Source organism: Triticum aestivum, chromosome 1B (assembly GCF_018294505.1).
Source record: "Triticum aestivum cultivar Chinese Spring chromosome 1B, IWGSC CS RefSeq v2.1, whole genome shotgun sequence".
Lineage (NCBI taxonomy): Eukaryota > Viridiplantae > Streptophyta > Magnoliopsida > Poales > Poaceae > Triticum > Triticum aestivum.
The window spans coordinates 602,565,909-602,570,557 of record NC_057795.1 but is presented as its reverse complement, the minus strand read 5'-3'; the positions used below and the strand labels follow the sequence as shown (position 1 = coordinate 602,570,557).

The following is a 4,649-nucleotide window of genomic DNA, read 5'->3' as shown; positions in this document are numbered from 1 at the left end:
ATTGGGCACATGAGGCTGATCCAAAATTTAGCAAATGTTTACACATTTAAGAGGATTACAGGTTTTTTGAACCAAATGTTTGCACCGTCCAACATTTGTGGCCTCGCCAAATTACTAATGTACACAGTACAGTAAAATGACAAGGTCCAACCTTTTCACATTTAGTAAAATGGCGAGATCATGTTTCACAGAGTATCAAGCTAAAGACCTCAGTCCAACAGATTCGAACAAGATCAAAAGATTACTAGTTCAACATGCTAAACTTTTCACATCCAGTAGGTTATAGAGAAAGCTGACATGTCTTTGCTTCATCATCTGCTTGAGGTTTTACATGAATTGCTCCAACAAGCATCAATCCTCGATATCTGTATTTACAAAGAAATGTTACAAGAGTAATTATGTGCACATCAACTAAATAGTATATTTATCCCTAAAAATACTAAATAATATATTTATGAACAGAGGAATATTCTTAGTAGCAAAGGCATGTTCCAGAAAACCAATTCATGATCAAGTTTGCAAGAAAATACACTTCTAAATATCCATCATACACTATCCATCATCCACTCCGCAACAAAGATTAGAACAAAGAGAATATTCCCGATTCTCGTAAGCATATCAACAAGCAAGAATGGAAAAAGAAATATATATTAGAGATCAACTATAACTTGGGGAAATCAAAACTAACAGCACTAGTTCTGTGTGTAAAACACTATATATTCATCTACGTGATTGGGCTGCATCTTGCAAATAGTTCCCTGGAACAAACTGTAGATATGAAATCCCTCATTAAAAAACAAACTTCATACTTTAAGTGTACTTTCATATACATGGCACTATATACATCAGAAGGTTTCTCATACCTTGTAAGTCCATTATAATGTCATGAACTGAAGCCAAGCTACGTTGAGTATTAGCTGCAGAAAGAAAGAAGAAACTTGTAAACTTTAAGCATTAATAAGAAACAAAGAAGAAACTTGTGTCTTATGGCTTTACCGGTGGCCCGTATCCAATCTTGTAAGCAAACAAGAGCTTCAAGTGTCGTTGCGGTCATTCGACTTCGAAAATCTGATAGGACTCTCTTCCCTGTGCTGAAGGCGGACTCGGATGCCACCGCAGAGGCAGGAGCCGCCAAGATATCTGCTGCCATGCGACTCAGCGTTGGGTATTCACCTAAGTTGGTCTGCCACCATGCAAGGATATTGAATTGATCACTTCGACGGATGGGTACCTTTGACAAGTACGAATCAAATTCGGTAGAATCCAAATTTGTTGATCGAGCAGTGAGGGTGACATGCTGGCCCCAATCAGCCATAGGATCTTCATCACTTACAACCATGTCATCATCACCTCCTTGTGACATGGGATCTGAGCCATTGCCATTCAATTGGAGGTATTCCTTGAACAATCTCTACTCCTAATGTCTCAGTTGGTAGGTCGCGTTCCGGGTTTTATTTTCGTCCGGTTTTTTTTCGTCCCACCTCGCCTGGTTTTTTTTGTCCCACCTTCCACCGATTTTTTTCGTAGGTTTTTTCGTCCGCTCCACCTATCCCTAGAACTCCCAGAGTAGACGCGGCCGCCCGCCTCTTCCAGCCCCCGCCCTCCAGCCCTAGCCGCAACCCCAACCCCATGGAGGTCGAGATCAAGCTCCGGCTCCCGACGCGGCCGCACACCGGCGCCTCTCCTCCTTCCTCGCGCCCCGTCTGCTCCGCACCGATGCCCCCGCGTGGCCCACGCTGCCGCCGTCCTGCGATCCAAGTTCCAACTGACGCAGCCGGATCTCGTGCGATCTCACAGCTGCCACCGCCGCCGCCGAACTCACAGTCGGATTTCGTGCAATCTCACAGCCGCCGCCGCCGAACTCACAGCTGGATCTCGTGCGATCTCGCTGCCTCCGACGTACGGAAGTCTCCACTGTATGGGATCGCCGCCACGGTACTGGATCGCCGCCACGGACGTAAGAGGCTGAAGCGCGGCGGGTGGGACAGGGTGTGCGTCGCGTTGCTGGAGAACTTCCTCGAACGAACGCTGTGGTGGTGCCATTGTCCATTGATCTGGATGTCGGTAGGATCCTGCTCCAATCGTCCCCTTCTTTCAACCCACAAATATCGCTATGGCATCTGATTTTGCACATACGTACCAAAGCTGATTTTGTACACTGTTGTTGCGAGATCGTTATCCCTTATTCTTAATTTTTGCAGGTAAAAAAAAAGAGGGAAATCAAAGTCAGAAGAATTGAAAATACTATGCAATGTGTCTACAAAAAGTCCATGCTGCCTATTCCTACATAAGGATAAGGATCCACGAGTGGGTATTACTTTCACAATGTTTGTTAGAATCATTCTTTATACGAACTTGGTTGTACTTTCAGCCACAGAGATGCAAATTTCATGGCCTAATGCATGATGTGATAGCATAACAGAATCTAGAGGACCTTCAGACTTGGCTCTTTGCTGGGGCGAAGGGTGTGAAGTGGTTTGCCGCAGATTCAGAGGCCATTTGGTTCATCCATAATCTTCAATGCATCCCTATCCTGATGCTTCTAATTTTCACTGCCCTCGGGTTTTGGAGCATTGTGTAACTTTATTTGGTTCATTGCAGGTGCAGGGAACCTATTGGATTTACATCTTCTACTCTGTAAGTGCCCTTCCGATTGTACCTTTTTTTTATGTGTTGAATCACTGGTTCCCAAGGCTGCCAAATTGATCTTTACCAACAAAGCTTGACAAGGCAGTGTTCGAGGGTGTGCCTAGGTGAAACACATGGTCTCCATCACCCTTTCCTTCTAGAGCCGGTACCAGGTGTGTGCAATTTGATGAAATACAGATGTATGGTGTTTCAATCAGTATGTCGCATAGTTTTTTCATATGTGCTTTGCTGCGAAAAATCAACGCATCATTAATTTATTTCTCAGTTTACATCAGCAAATGACCCTCTACTTGGGCGTCAAATAATGAATGCACGTGATCTAGGACTATTTGCTTTGGTGCTTAATGGATCGCATCATGCATCCTATTTAAACTGCAATGCTTTACATCTAATGTTATTTTTTGAGTCGTGGAACAGTGGCGGTCTTGAAGCGGTGGTGCCTTTCTATACCAAGACTGGATACAAAATAAGGTTGATTTTTGTTTGCTCTGACGATAGGGAGGCAAGACCAGGATCACATTCTTGGCCCCGTTTGAAGGAACGACGATTTTCAGGATTGACGTGGATTGATTTTCTTGAACATGAAGGTGTCATTTTCATTGCCATTGAACATTATAGACAATTAGTTCAGAGGTTTCCTCTCAGATTTATTTGCTCGTTACTAATTTCCTCTGCTCATTACTAATTTTTGCCTACAACGTGTTGTTTCCTGCCTTTTTCTGCTGGTATGGTTAGACATTTGCTTGCTTAATCTATCATGCGAGTTTGTGCAATGGGTAGTGAGCTTGCATATTTCCATTTTATTTATCTTCTCATGTTGGCATGTAATTGGCTTGGTCATTTAAGATGGTAAGAGAAGATTGCGAAGCTATTGTTCCAGCACTTGCAAATATTCCTCGTGTTCATTCGTGAGTAGAGTAAGAACAATATGTGTGTTTTCTGGAAGCTATGGTGGTGGGAGCTGCCATATAAATGGAATGGGACGGAGTCGGAAGCTGAGCGAGGGTTCAATGAAGAAAATGGCAGGGAAAGAAGAATATAATTTGTGTGATTATGTTAACATGGCTTTCTCTCTCTACGTACATATCTCTTTTCTGTAGGAGGCTTGTGATGGCACACAACAATGGAGAGGAGGAGATAAAATAGGAGGATGTCTGAGGAGCATGGCAAAGACAAAACAAAGAATGAAGAATGTCTTTCCATTTCATGATCATCAAACACAACTAAGCTTATTTTTCGTATGTCAACTGTCGGAGCTAAGATGGAGCCTATGGGTGTGGTGAATCGGTGTCGCCTAGAATGTGGATGGAGTGCCCATTGCACTGGCATGAATTATGTGTTGCCAAGCGGTGTCTAGAAAATTAATTTTGAAATTTTAGAAATAAGATCTACACGCAGTGATAATAGGGTGGGGATTTTTAGAACCTAATAAAGTGCTGCGGAGAGACATGGAGGATGTGTTTAGTTTAGTGGATAGCCACCCAATGGACAGGGATAGCCAGTTTTAGAGGGTATACCGGTGCTTGCATTTGTAGTATCCAGACAAATATGGTATGCAATGATGAAATCCTGACGATCTACACCCACATCACTGTATTTTGTTCACTTGCTTGCTTTCCTTGCTATTATTGAAGGAGCAACAGAAGAGGCTTTTAGTGTTGTAATATATGCCCGACTGACTTATAAATTCAATAGCTCAAGAAAACTTTCAAAAAATTACTTTGATTGGCTAAAGTATGCACATGTATATAACATGTTATCTTTTTTCCTTCAGTTAACTACATGTGAAGCTGAAGCTAAGCCAATGTGCTTTTCCAGAAGAAGGCCAAGGTACATCAATCCAACACCAACCCACCTGCTATGGAACTAAGGGAGGAAGGAAAAAGAACATTGCCCCTGAAGGCTCGAGACGCACAAACAGGAAGCTGAGTTCGGGAAAGGTGGTTGTCTCCTTGACGCACACCATAGTGCCCATCTTTTCTATTCTAATGTCTTGTTCC

At 43.0% G+C, this 4,649-nt stretch overlaps 1 long non-coding RNA gene across 6 annotated transcripts; it reads left to right on the top strand.

Moving 5' to 3' along the window:
- The first annotated feature begins 1,581 nt into the window (after nt 1-1,581).
- LOC123141599 (uncharacterized) lies at nt 1,582-4,649 on the top strand. Of its 6 annotated transcripts, none has more exons than XR_006470369.1 (6): nt 1,582-2,064; nt 2,202-2,307; nt 2,423-2,637; nt 2,735-2,801; nt 3,067-3,236; nt 4,424-4,649. It is a non-coding gene; the product is annotated as an uncharacterized lncRNA (long non-coding RNA). The 6 variants fall into 6 exon arrangements; XR_006470370.1 differs by having other exon boundaries at nt 2,202-2,311; XR_006470366.1 differs by having other exon boundaries at nt 2,202-2,637; nt 3,148-3,236.